The sequence below is a fragment of the Sciurus carolinensis genome, chromosome 7 (assembly GCF_902686445.1).
Source record: "Sciurus carolinensis chromosome 7, mSciCar1.2, whole genome shotgun sequence".
Taxonomy (NCBI): domain Eukaryota; kingdom Metazoa; phylum Chordata; class Mammalia; order Rodentia; family Sciuridae; genus Sciurus; species Sciurus carolinensis.
Window position 1 is genome coordinate 38,936,981 of NC_062219.1, and position 14,736 is coordinate 38,951,716.

Genomic DNA, 14,736 nt, shown 5'->3' on the forward strand with positions numbered 1-14,736 from the left:
GCCGGTCTACCATGTCATTTATTTCAATATACTGTTCATGTTATCACTATTAATTCTTCTAACCATATGGTGATTCAGATATCTTTATTTTCATTAAACTAAAGCTGAGAAATGCCTTAATTTACCTAATCTGACAACACTAGCTTCAGTGGAACAGGGATTTAAATCCAAATTGGTGTACCTTCAGTGTTTTTCAATAACCTTTGGAGCTAGAAAGCAACTGTAGATGAACTAGAAAAAGTTCTGTGGAATCCACATGTCCAGTGCCTCAACACAGACTGCAGGTTAAAACAAATGGAGCCAGCCTTGGCAGGATGGGGTCCTTCAAGACCTCCAATCTGTGGGGCAGTGAACATGGTAGTTGTGTTACAATAGTTGAAATAATTAAAACTCATACGAGAATCTGGATGATGAAAGAAAAAAGAAAAAGGAAAGATGGCAGCTGAGCATCGGACTCTGGACAGCAGTCTCTCATTGTGGGTTGAACCCACTGGGCCTTGTCCTTGACTCCTACCTTTATTTTACTCTCTCCCCTGGCTTGAGGCAGCCACGTTCTCCTCCTCTTCCTGACCAGATCTATCACAAGGCCTAATTCTGCTTGGGAAACTTCCCTCACCACTTGTGTGCCCTTCCCTCTCTTCATCAGGAACTTACTTCACATGTCACCTGTCCATTCCCATGAGGCACATACACTGTGTCATACATTCTGTGACGAGGTCACTTCACCTAGCCTCCTCAGCTCCAAACCATGGTAGTCTTCAAGGCAAACATCACCCCCAAGTTTCCTTGTACATTTCCTTGTACTTCCCTAAATACCTGGCACCAAAGTAGGTAGAAAATCCATATAAGAGCTAAATTAATTCAGAATTGAAGATAAGGTCAACTACATGGCAGCAATAAAAATGGAAAGATACCATCCAAATTAATGAATTGAGCTGGGTGCAGTGGCTCATGCCTGTAATTCCAGTAGCTTGGGAGGCTGAGACAGGAGGATTGTGAGTTCTCAAAGTCACCCTCAGAAAAAAAAAAAAAAAAAAAAAGGCTCTAAGCAACTAAGTGAGACCCAGTCTCTAAATAAAATACAAAATAAGGCTGGGGATGTGACTCAGTGGCTCAGTACCACTGAGTTCAATCCCAGTACTTACAAAATAATTAGACAGTAGATAGACAGATAGATAAACAGACAGACAGACAGAACTTGAAGATGGGGAATGTAGACTCATGCCAGCTTCTTTCAGACTCCTGCAAGGAGTAGAATCCAGGGTACCCAACCATGCCCTGAGTCAGGTGGCTTATTTTGAAATTCCTCTCCTACATGCCAAAAACACATAATGATCTGTTTATTGAGTTTCTCCTCATGAATAAAAATGAAGTCATAACAATCTAATTGGTAAATTTTTATATTGCAAGCTGAGCCAGAAACTAATATTTGATTCCAGTAGGAAAACACTGACAAAAATAAGTAGAAGAGAAAAAGATTAAATGATCCTAGGACTGACAACTGGTGCTGCGGGGTCTGCTTAGAATAAGTAAGGCTTTTATTTTATTTTTCAATATTCTATTAGATAAATAAAAATAGGCTAATCTATGGTTTCTTTTAAGTTTCTGTGAATTAAATCCTTAAACAAGACAGATGCAGTCCTTTCTACTCTAAACACAGGAACAGATTAACCAGAAAGAGGTAGGCAGTAGATGCTATAAAAATGATTTGCACAGAGCATCACACAGCAGCCTTCATGCTTCGGTGAAGAACCAAAGCTCCTTAAATCAAACTCTAATGGGAACTACATTTTCCATTATAAGTGGTTATAATGGGCTTCTTAAAAGCCCTTCATTCATTTAATGTTGATTTTTCCACACATCAATACACTCTAGACTCATCCAAACACTGACTTATAAGAGTCTCCTGCATTTATGGTGTATTGCAGATCACAAAGAATTTTATGAGAGAACACAAGATGGATTTTCAGCCTAAATTTTTCTTTTTGCAGTCTTAAGTCAGGATAGCACATTTAAACCCAAATTCAGTTCATTATTCAAAAACAATGGCACACAGAAATCTTCACCTCATAAGAACTGTGTTAAAGACAAAGTATTTTTTGTATTACTAGTAAAGTGTTTCTAACTTGAGAATGTGGCATCATTTAAAGAGAATTCTAGAACAGAGACTCCCTAACCACATCTATGTGAACTGCATAGAACAGCATGGCTTTTTGGATTCACATCTGACACACTGCAGCTCCTTGAACATTCAGATGTAACCAGGCAGAACTAATCGATGATGCCCATCAACTGTTTTTCCAACAACATGAGTCCTAACACACAAATGAAATAATAACAGGAAGATGCATGCCAGCCTGGTCACACTGAGTTTCTCCACTGAAGGAACAGACCAAAATGTACCTTTCTATGCAGACATCTCCTCTTAGAAAATACTTACACTTATACCCATACAAGATGGGTATTTGGTCTCTCTCAAAGTCACACTCGCCTAAACAAAAGGATATTCAAATTTCAGTGTTAACTAAGGTCAGAAATTTGAATACTGTCTTTAGCAAGAAACCTGGGAAGAAAGAACCAGGTACAAATGTGTGCCACAGATCTGTAAGGGAACAACCAAGAGGCAATGCCCCCAAAGAAGGAAATGTGTATCACAAAAGCAAAGCAGCAACAACAAAAAAGCAAAATGTAAAAGTGAGAAGAAGTTAGGACTTAAGTCAAAGGATGATGAAGGAAGAGCTACCGGTATGCTATTTGGGAAAGTGGGACAAAGTCTTTGGATGGCAAAATAAATGGAGAACTCGACTCTTGGTCCATTATTCTCTGCCTAGGAAACTTAAATTTGACCTGAAAAGAATTAAGCAAATGGAAGTGTTTCTTACCCGAGTGAAGAAAATTCATCAAGCTCCTAGCTACTCTAAATGAAGACCCATCTCTGGGCTAAATAGATCATTTTACGAGTTCTAAGAAGAGGACATGCAAATGGGAATCAAGAAATGCCCCACACCTAAAAATTAGACAATCTATGTTAAATTTCAACACAAGTTAGAAAGGGGACTGTACAAACTACACCTTGGTTGACATCACATCAATCCCCAGGAGAGCTTGAGAAATGATCATTAAATGCAGGTTGGAAGAGACTTAGAATAGAAACCAGTGAACTCTGAAACCAAGAATGGTTCCCAGAAAAGCAACTATTCAGCAGAACAAGGTGGATTCCTTATTGAAACATCCACCATAGACCATCCACCTCTGCTGCAGATCCAAAGAGGAAGGCAGCATTCTTCAGACATGAAGCTCAGGAAGAACAGGTAGGTAGCTGCACCATCAGCTGGCAAAATGAGAAGCAGTGAGTGCACGGGTGTTGGTAGACTGAAGCACAAAGCACAGAGGGGAAGCAGCCGACCAGCTGGAAGGGAAGGAGAACCAGGGAAACATTCATAGGTGAGGTCAGTGCTAGGCTGTGGAGGAGGAGCAGGAATGTCCCAGTGAATGCAGCAGAATGAGGAAGTGCACACCACTGAAGGGAACTTGTGGTGCTCAGGGAAATCTGACTTGTCTGGTATGGCAGGAGCACAGGGCTGGTGGAGGAGAGGAGGCTGAGAGGACGATGGCTTAGTCAAGTACACTGACCTCATTTCCCTCTTTGACATAGCTACTATCCTAGGAGAGCGGGGAATAGAGGCAAACACAGTGGAACTGCATTTAAAAGGCATTTGATCAGTTTCTCTTGATCTGCTTATGAATAAGATGGAGAAATGTGGGCTGGATGTGTGATTGGGTGTTTACATGATCAGATCAAGAAAATCATTGAAGAACTGAGCCACAAGGTATGTGCTAAGCCCAACTCAGATCTGGAAGCTGACCTCAACCTTCAACCTGCAGGGAAGATGTTAATAGCAAAAGGTAGTATTCTTTCTTAGGCCCTGTCCTTACCAATGAATTTAGTACTGACTTGAATGAAAATATAGTGCCCTCCTCATCAACCTTTTGGAGAGATAAAGGACATCCTGGATAACAGCACTATGATTCAGAAAGACCTCAGCTATAGAAATAAGAGAGTCAGTTATTATAAGGTGGAATTTACCCCACATGAGTCTGTGCATTGGTAAGGTGGTAAGGAATGAGAGGTAGGGTTTAGGGTCAGCACCAGTAAATGTGATTTGTGGTTTTTAGATGACAGTAAGTTCCATAAGCCCAGTGAAGTGATGGCATTGTGTACCCCTACAAAAGTATTAATGCAATCAACTCAAAATAAAAAGATTAAGAGAGTCTGTCCCACATATTTGAGGATTAGAATACATCAGGATTACTGCATTTAGTTCTGGGTCTCACTCTATAGAAGAAACATAGGGTAATAAGAGTAAGCAGAATGGTTAAATGGCATAAAACCAATTTTTAAAAATATAAGTCAAAGTAGTTGGAAATGTTTAGCTTGGAGAGAATAAGTTTGATTAAATAACTGTTTTTAAATATCTGAAGGATTGTTATCCAGTATAGGATTTAGGCTTGATAGATCTTCAAGGGGTACACTGAGGACCAGGCATTAGCTATGGAGGGAGAGAGATCATGGCTCGGCATAAGGAAAGACTGGCAAACAGCTGCCAAGAGCAGCCTGCAGACGGAGTGGCTTCCTAATCACCAGAAGTGATTTAGCATAAACTGAGTGGCCACTTTATGGGACTGCTATAAAATGCAGTTCTTAGCCTTATCAAAACCAACATCCTCATCTAAAGAGATAAATATTTTATTATAGGCCCTTTTTAATATTGAAATGCATAGATAATATAACCTACTTATAGAGTTGCTTTTATGAAATCAGTATGATGCCCAAAGGAAAGTAATTGGGAACAGCTATTTCAATATGTAAATTCTCAGGTTTTAAAAATGTATGCAATGCCAAAAATAAATGTATTGCAAGAATTTCAATAAATATGTTCACAGGCATGAGTGAATATTTCATTATGAAATACTCAGATCCTTGCAACTTATGTAGGACAAGTTTAGGTATCGGAGAAAAATGATTAGAAACCACTTCACTACATACAAGAAGCATAGGAAAATGAAGAGCAGACATCATGGGAGTGGGGGTAATGGGGAAACTGGGAAAGAGACAAGCCTGGTTGGAATCCACACTCTACTACCTACGAGATACGTAGCTTAGCTGGACACAGTGGTGCTCACCAGTAATCCCAATAACTCAGGAGGCTGAGGCAGGAGGATCACAAATTTGAGGGCAGCCTTAGCAACTTAGTGAGACACTGTCTTGGTTAAAAAGGACTGGGATGTAGTTCAGTGGAAAAGTGCCCTCAATCCCCAAAACAAAAACAAAAACAAAAAAAAAGAAAGAAAGAAAAATATGTAGCCTTGGGCAAGTTTAACTGATTTCTCAAACCCTTGTCTGTAAAAGAGTTGTTCAGAGATTAAATGTGTCTAAAAGGAGTCTCTAAAGTCTGGTGCCCCAGGGAACAGGAAATTTTAGCTATTAACTCATTCATATCAGTGAATCCTAACATTCAAGAGCTGGATTCAAATTTGCCTCAAATTAAAAAAATAACATTGAACATTAACAAGATACACCAATTTTTTGTTACATGTCAACATTAATTTTTATGACTATATAAAGGAGTTAATATTCTCATCCTTTTCAGATAAAGGAATCTGAAGTTGAGAAAGATTTTTTTCAAGGTCAAACCCAGAGATATTCTAAGTCCAACCCATAAGAGTTAGACCCAGAATGATCAGTTTTTGTCTGATGCCAAAGAAGGAATCACTGATACTATCCTCTAATGCTAGGCTGTTACCATATAAAATTTTCATATCAACTTCTGGTTCTTTCTGGTTAAAGGCAGCAAGAGGCAGAACACCAGCTTTCTTACAGCCTTCAGGATGTAAATACCGACTTATGTTCAGGTTATCTTTACGTTATTAAAGGCATGACAGTGATTTTGTCAGTGTAATCAATATTTATTTGCTGATTAGATAGTTAAAGAGTTAAGCACATCCTCTTAATTCCTTAATTAAATGAATTGCCTCTTAACTTTTAAGAAAAATCTTTGAATATGCCAGAAATATTTCTGCTAGCAGTTGGTAATTCTTTTTTTGTTTCTGTTATTTCAAAATGTTAATCTCTTCTGCCAAACTAATTATTTCCCCTACAGCAAACAGAATTGACAAATACAGAAAACCAGAATTTAGTATTCCATTCTTTAAAAAAAAATTATTGATTTTAAATTATGAAAGCTGTTGTTTGGGCAAACACTAGAATTGTAGCTCCCTCTTAGAACTAAAAATTGTGGTTCTGTAAAAATTCTACCAAAGATTTTAAATGTGTTTCCTTAATACCTGTAACATAAAAGTCAGTTCTGAACATCTCTTTGCCTGCACACAAAGGTATGTTAGAGGGGAGACATCTGCATCAAATTAGATAGAAAGTTATTGAAGGCAACAAAAACATGAGTCTACTCTACTGATCTCATCTCCCAACATAAGAAAATCTTGCTCTTTCTCATCCTCAATCAGTATTTATTGGGTACTTGCTGCTTGCATATGATTGTCCCTCACAAGAGTTGGGGAAAATTTGATGCCCTAATCATCCACAGTGCGGTTTTTGGAAACACCTTTTCTATTGCTCTAGGACTCTAAGACAAATCTAAAAGTAAGGGGCTCCAAGTATCAAGAAACAGGTGACATGGGAAGAACAGTCTGTTCTCAATTACTTCTGGAATTCATTTTAATATCATCAGACAGACTCATTCCTACACTCATAGGATCTCTAGCCTGTTGGACTCTTCCACAGACACTTTTTAGCCTGACCCCAAAGGAATAAGATCCCCTTTCTTCTCTACAGCTGCAGGTCTGAGTTTTATTTCCCAATGTCCTGCAGAGAACAGGCCCCCAAGTGAATCACTGTGCCTGCACCTATGCTCACAGCAAAGGCCACCACCGCTGCCAGGGTCCTGGTCTTGTACCACGCCCAACTCCTTCAGTTCCAGGAAAGAAGAAAGTGAGCACTGCAGTCACCATTACTATTACTATGGCTGCTGCCATTATTCTTGTATGGTGGGGTTGTCTAGTGGGTGGATCTAAATTAAAAGTTAAACAAAACCAAAGGGATAATGGATAAAAGGTGTTTTAAAATACAGAAAATGGGGCTGGGGATATAGCTCAGTTGGTAGAGTGCTTGCCTTGAAAGCACAAGGCCCTGGGTTCAATCCCCAGCACCGCAAAAAAAAAAAAAAAAAAAAAAAAAAAAAAAAAAAAAAAAAAAAAAAAAAAAAAAAAACAAAAACAAAACACACAACTAAAATACAGAAAATGCCTTGCCAAAAAAACACATATGGCCTGCAAATACTAGTTTTGGAGAATTAAACGTGTCTTATGCAACTTTATCATAAGAGACATAGGGTTCACTCTACCAGATGAAATGCCATTTCACCTAGGAAAAGGTCATGTCTGTCTCAGTTGTGGATGAGAACTGAGATTGGATGTGTTTGCAAAATACAGTGGCAATATGCTCAAACATGTAAAAATGTAAAATAAAAAATAAAAAAATTATGACTCTTTGTAATTCGCTTTCAGCATATTTATTCACATGCAGAATTTAAGTGTCAATAAAGAATTTAGTTGCTCCTAAGTAGTGCTGTGTAACATTTATGACTTGTTTTCATTCAGTAAGCATTTAAGAACCTACTTTATATCTACCACTCTATCTATAAGGTCTATAAACAAACAGGACTCAACATGCTCTAAAGAAGTGACCCCCCCCCCTTTTTTTTTTTGGTTCTGGGGATTTAACCACTGAGCGACATACCTGTCCCTTTTTATCATTTATTTTGGGACAGGGTCTTGCTAAGTTGCTTAGGGTCCTGCTAAATTGTTGAGGCTGGCCTCTAACTTGTGATCCTCCTGCCTCAGTCTCCCAAGCTGCTAGGATTATAGGCATGTGCCACTGCACCCAGCAAAAAGGGAGATAAGAGTCACATAAAATAATCAAGAAAAAAAGGTCTGAAAATTTTTATGTTATATATACAATGTATAGAGGAAGTGCAATGGGAGATGAAGAAGGGCCCAGGTAACATGGGCCAACATTATTTGGGAAAGTCTTAGGGGTGGGACATATCCCAAAACAATCATTCATGGTTGTATGTTAATAATGCTATACAATTATCACATCTGTGAATTGCAAACAGTTTCATCCTGAATGAAAAATGTTCTCTATCACAGCATACTCAAGAAGACAGCAATTCTACCAGATTCTGTCTCAGCTGTTTTGAGTGACAATGGAGAGGCAAACATATTATGCTTTGGTGAGCACTGTGTAAATATGGTAAAAACACTAATGTGGGCTCAGGAAGAAGGCATAACAAGTTTTTATGGGGCAGGAAATGTGCCCAATGTGAAACTGAATTGGCATTGGGAAGTACTCTGGGCTTTTCTCGGAAAAAAATTTCAGCATGTTATATTCAGCTATAATTTTTCAGGAAACTGGGTTAAGAAGCCAAGTCGATGGTCTATGTACATTTTCTTTGACAAGTTGGTTGAACTGTTCGACGTAAGAATTCTTATAGAATTCAAAAGAAAAATGGCTCTTCAGTAGACTGGATTGTTGTTCTCAATGATGTATTCCTTTCCTCCACTGTAAGAATTAGAATTAGACATCCATAATCTTTGCTATGCAACTTTCAGTGCTTTGAAACTAGTACAAAGAGTCGGTGTACATCACCATTCAATTTGGTATGTGACCTGTTTGGATCAAGAGAGCACGAGGATTAACGGTGTTACTTATTCTGACATAAGACACAAAGAGACCTGGTAAGTTTCTACTCTCTATCAGAAGAGTGTGCTCCAGGTAGCTGCTTTTCCTTCTTCCACTTTGGTCCCAGGATAAAGACATATGGAAGAGACCTGAACCTTAGCCTCAGCTTTGAAGTCCAGCTCAGCCCTGCCAAACCCAATGCTGCCAAGCCCAATGAAGAGCAGCCAAACCGCAGTCAACCTGCAGGTCCATGAGTGTGAGATAATTATTTGTGAATTTAAGCCACTGAGGTTTGGAGGCTGTTATGCAGTATTATCAAAACAAAAGGCCCAACACACCCTTGTAAACATCCTGATCCACAAACAACTTGTGGAGTTCTACCAGGAAGGTCAAAACCACACAGTATATAACACCACCTACATGAATAATTTTATTAAGGTCTGGGATACCAAAGTCCAGAGTCAGAAGTGGCTAGCTGGCACTAATAGCTGAGGCAAGCTTCCATTCCTCCATTTGTTATTTAGCCCATATCCAACCTGCATGGCTTTTGGGTGTTAGCTAAGAAGGCATCATTAGACACCTTATTTACTACCTTGATATATTATTCTAGAAACTCTGGTAATGCTTACTGTTAGGGGTTGAACTGTGATACACTAAAAAGGGTAAGTTAAAATCATGGTCCTCAGTGCCCCACGATGTGACTTTTGGAAACTGGATTATTACAGGTATAATTAATTACGTTAGGGTCATTCTGGAGTGGTATGGACCTCTCACCCGATATGCCTGGTGCTCTTATAAGATGGCCATGATACATACACAGGGAGACTGCTATATGAAGACAGGCAAACCAACAAGGCCAGGACCACCTGAAGGCTGGAAGAGGCAAAGAGGGATTTCTCAACAGGTTTCAGAGGGGGCTGACAACTGGACTTTAGATACTTAGCTTCCAGAACTGTAAGACAATGAATTCCTGTTGTTTGAAGTCACCAAGTATGTGGCACCCTGTCATGGCAGCCTAGGAAACTAATACCCTGATTTTAAATTCTTTTTATACACTATCACTGTTCCAGAAGAATACCATTCCAAAAATTGAATTACTTTCCTACTGTGTCTATTCTGCCACTTCCTTTTATAAAAGTATTGTAAGTATAGGAGCAAGAAGCTTAATCAGCTGACATCAATATCCAGGAGATAACTGAAGCACAACTTACCTGGGCAGGTGGACTAAGAACTGACCTGATTATCAAAGAAATATTTTAACACATAATGGGTTTTGAAATATTCTGAGAATGCAGCATTACCATGTATTATGCCACTCATATCACACTTTCTTTAGCAACTTTTCATTAACCAAATCATGTTGCTGGGTTCCTTTGTGCACACTTATGCTACCTTGTGTCATTTTCTAATTCTTTGCTCCACACTCTTTCCAATCAGACTGTAAGCTCCGTAAAGACACAGAACATGCTTTATGTTGTCCAAGCATGCACAGGTGTGTGCATACGAACATACATAACAACTCCTTGTTTAGTTTGAACACAGAATTCATGGTTAAGTTCATTTTTTACTTTGTTATGGCTAAAAACAGAAACTGATTTCAGGTTATGGAACAATAAATTCTTGCCTTTTACTTACGATAGTGTTTCTACTTTTAAAAATCCTATTTTTTTATTTTTTTATTTTTTGCGGTACTGGGGATTGAACCCAGGGCCTTGTGCTTGCAAGGCAAGCACTCTACTAACTGAGCTATACCCCCAACCCCTAAAAATCCTATTCTACATCAATAAATTTTATCAGCATAAAATCCTAAAGTTTTACTTACAAAAATGTCTTCTGCACTGACATACGAATTGTAAGATCTATAACAAAAACAGAAGCCATAAAAAGAAAAGGTGATATAGTCCTTCTAACAATTGCTTCCCTACCCCTCACGGGGTACTTAAACTCCACTTTGGAAACCACTGATCTAGACTATGAGAGCAGATATGTGAAAACATCAGGATGGGTCTTTTCCAGGAAATGCAAGATCTATGATATTCTCACAATCATGAACTTTAAATACATTCTCTGATAGATTCATGAATTGTCTAGATGAAACAAGCAATGTTTTATAGTTGATGATAGAGTTGTCCTTGCAAACAGGACTAACTTGTATACTACTGGACTCTATTAATGCATTTGCTAACTGTGGTGTTCTCTGTGATTGAGCCCTTTATTTTTGTAGATTTTAGGTATTGAAAAATCTGTTCTAGATCTTCAAGCAAAAATTTTTAAGACTGAGAGAAAGAAATGATGTAACATGCTGATCTTGAAAATATGAAAAAGAGGAGGATATGCAAGGGGGAAGACAGAACTAAAACCTCATCAATCATTTCTAAAAATGTCATCCACACAATAGCATCTAATCTTCCTGTGTTCCCTGTGCAAGTATGTGGGTAATGCATTGCTAGAAAACTGAAGAACAGAGAATGCAAAATGCAATCCCTGTATGCTTACTGCAAGAATGACTTAGCAATAAAGCAAATCATTTGTGGTAAAAATGTTTATCAGAAGAACTGAAATTAGATTAAAATAGATAGCTTGGACAGTATTCATGAAATGAAGGATCAAGCTGGTGTGAAGACTGATTTTAAAGAAGAAATGAGGAAGAAACTTCAGAAAGGGAAGGCAGGAGGTGGTTTGGAGGCTGGAATTACTATCCTGTATGAGTGGGATTACTGAGGATCCAGATCCCACCGGAGTGCCAAGTTCATGCAGGGTGGGAGGGGGAGATCTGCTGAATGTGTGAAATATGGAAAGGATATGGTGTCATCATCACCTAAGCAGTATTCTCTGGCTTAAATTCCCAAGAGAAAGCTACCACTACCAAAATCTCATAAAACATTTCACTTGGTCTACTTATTCTTCTAGGATGTGAGGTTGGGGGCTGGTTTGCTTAGTGGTGGAGTGCTTGCCTAGCATCTGTGAAGCCCTGGAAAAAAAGAGAAGGGTTGGGGGGGCTGTGAAAAATGGTGGAATGAGAGAGACATCATTACCCTATGTACATGTATAATTTACATGAATGGTATGAATCTACATCGTGCACAACCATAGAAACAAAATGATGTACCCCATTTGTGTATAATGAATCAAAATGCAGTCTGTAAAAATGAAAAAATAAAAGAAGAGGAAAAAAAAGAGGAGGTGGTGGATTTGGGGTTGATCTATACACAAAGTAAGCAAGCTAAATGTAAGAAAATACCAAGCAGATGATGTGTGGGTGAAGGAATTGAGGAAGTGAAATATTAGCAGCTTTGAAAAGAGGAAGAGAAAGTAAAATATGTCAAAATGAATAAGCACTTGGTAAAGAAAAATCAGGAATATAAAACTTCTGTGACACATTATTTGTAATATTTTAATAATTATAATTGTAATATAACAATGTGAAAAAAGAAAATATAAATCATCCATAATTTCATCAATGGGAAGAGAGCTTTAATATTTGGTCACTTTGTCTTTTCTTCTATAGAGATGCACTTTCAGATCTTTCTGTAGGTAAAATTTGATTTTTTAACTTAATTATTAGGAAATCTCCCATGTGGTTAAATATTGTTTAAAACCATTATTTCAGTGGCTAAAAGTTTTATCATATGTATGCACTATCACATTAAAAATGACTCATTGTTGGACTTTTCTTAAAATGTTCATAATATCCTTAATAATAACTAATAAAGAATTGCTTACTCTGTGCCAGGAAGGGTTCCAAGTACTTTACATAAATCAACTTACCTAATTCTCTGTCTGATGTAGGAGGCAGATACTATTATTATCTTCATTTGACAAATGAGAAACATCAGGGTATGGGAGAAAGTAGCTTGCCTAGTTCACATAGGTGGTTAACAGTGGGATGGAATTCCATGCTAGCAACTGACTCTAGTATCCCTGCTCTTAACCCCTCTACTATACCACCCACTTTGCAGAGATAATGGGTTCATCAATAAACATCGACCTCAGCTCTGATTATTTCCTTAGAATATACTCAGAATGGAATAACTCATACCCAAAGGATACTATGAGCCAAACTGCTCTCCATCTAAGAAAAAACAATATACCTTCTAACCATCTGTGAGATATAAAACCACCTCGCCGTTTCCAGCACAGTTACTGACTTTTAGAATCTAATTATAACAATCTGCATTTCTTTGATGCAATGAAGACTATTTTTTATGTCCCATCTATCTTCAACTCTTGTTTTGTGAATTTTCTATTATTTCTTAATATAATTTTTTTTTCAAAGCTATGGCACAGTAAACCTAAATTATTTGGAAAGAGTTTGAGATTGAAAATACCAAAATCAGTCAAGCACAGTAGCTCACACCTGTAATCCCAGCAACTCAGGAGGTCAACGGAGTAGGACTGCAAGTCTGAGGCCAGCCTCAGCAATTTAGCAAACTCCTCAGCAACTTAGTGAGATGAAGTCTCCAAATAGAAAATAAAAAGGACTAGGGATGTAAAGCAGTGGTTGAGACCTCTGGGTTCAATCCCCAGTGCCAAAACAAAACAACAAAATCAAAATGTTGCTAACTATTTGTTTCAGCAGATAGGTATTATCTTGGAGGAATCACTAGAAGCTAGTGAAAAGGACCACCTACAAATATCTGAGACCACAGAACTGATCAGGCCCTCCCAACAGATGAATGAATAGTCTGAAACTGTGACTTATACCATCCAGTAGAGGCCATACTTAACAAGTTCTAGAATATTTGCCATGCTATCTGGGGCACACTCAATTCCTCTAATCAACATGTATGGGAAAACAAATAAGTACACCTGATGTTTGTGCTGTGAGGTCAAAATTACAGAAGGAAAAAAAAAGAGCCAGAGGGATCTCACACCTAAAGAACAGTCTCACGAATTATTTCTATTCTACAAAGTACACCTGGCTAGTGATAATAAGCCACCAATCAAAAATTTCACATGAATGGGGCTAAACAAATACTATTCTTTTTTTTTCTGATTTTTTTTCTGAAATTTTTGTTTTTACTTTTTCAGTTTATAGATACATATTTTGATTTCTCAACATTGTTTCTTTTTTCCCCATAATTTTATCGGGTCATTATAATTACACATAATAGTGGAATCCACTGTTACATATTCATGCACATTATATGACAACATAATTTAGCCAATATCATTTCCCAGTATTTCCCCTTTCTCTCCCCGCCTCCTTTCCCTTGGTCCCTTTCCTCTAATCTATTCTTATGGTCAAAATGCTCTGTTAATCAGTCATCAAACGCAAATTACCATGGGGGTGCAGGCATGCCTGTAATCCCAGCTACTTGTGAGGCTGAGGCAGGAGGATCAGAAGTTCCACGCTATCCTTGGAAGCTTAGTGAGACCCTCAAAACAAAAAAGGCAGGGGATAGGTGTAGCTCAGTGATAGAGAGGGTGGGGGGTGGCAATTACCTCATGCCAGGCACTTTGCAATAAAACCAAGCACCTAGAATATCTCTAATTACTTGGATTAGAGAATTAAATTACTTGGGAATTTCACTCACATACTTAACGAGTCACTTTTAGGATTGGCTACTGTCTCTGGATGGTACATGTCATCTGTCAGGGTTGATGTCTAATACTTTCAGTCTCTTAGGCATAATATTTTTTCCTGTTAAATCCTTAAACTTTAGTGACATCCTCTTTGAAGCCTTCAGCCCCTTTATGTACCAACTACAGAGAAAACCTCAAAGTTGGAGGTCTGAAAGACATTCTCCCAAACAAGGGCCATAATGAATACAAAAACCACCTTTAATGAGAGTTAACACAATGTTTCAGAGAGAATTTTAGTGAAGCAAGCCAGGGCTGCTAAAAATAACAATATGGACATGTGTTAGATTGAAGTAGGGGTGGTGGGGTAGGGAGACAAGAGGGATAAATAGTTAAATAAAAATTTCAGTTTTTTTTTTAACTTTACATGCTTCAAAATCAGTTAATTTTTACTA

The 14,736-nt window shown here is 38.1% G+C and overlaps 1 protein-coding gene and 1 non-coding gene across 6 annotated transcripts in view; one reads left to right on the top strand and one right to left on the bottom strand.

Annotated features, from left to right (window-relative positions):
* Positions 1 to 14,736, bottom strand: part of Ncoa7 (nuclear receptor coactivator 7) — a 146,054-nt gene that overhangs the window by 125,276 nt on the left and 6,042 nt on the right. The gene's annotated exons all lie outside the window — the stretch shown is intronic.
* Positions 7,156 to 7,229, top strand: Trnas-uga (transfer RNA serine (anticodon UGA)). Its single transcript has one exon. It is a non-coding gene; the product is annotated as a tRNA-Ser (tRNA).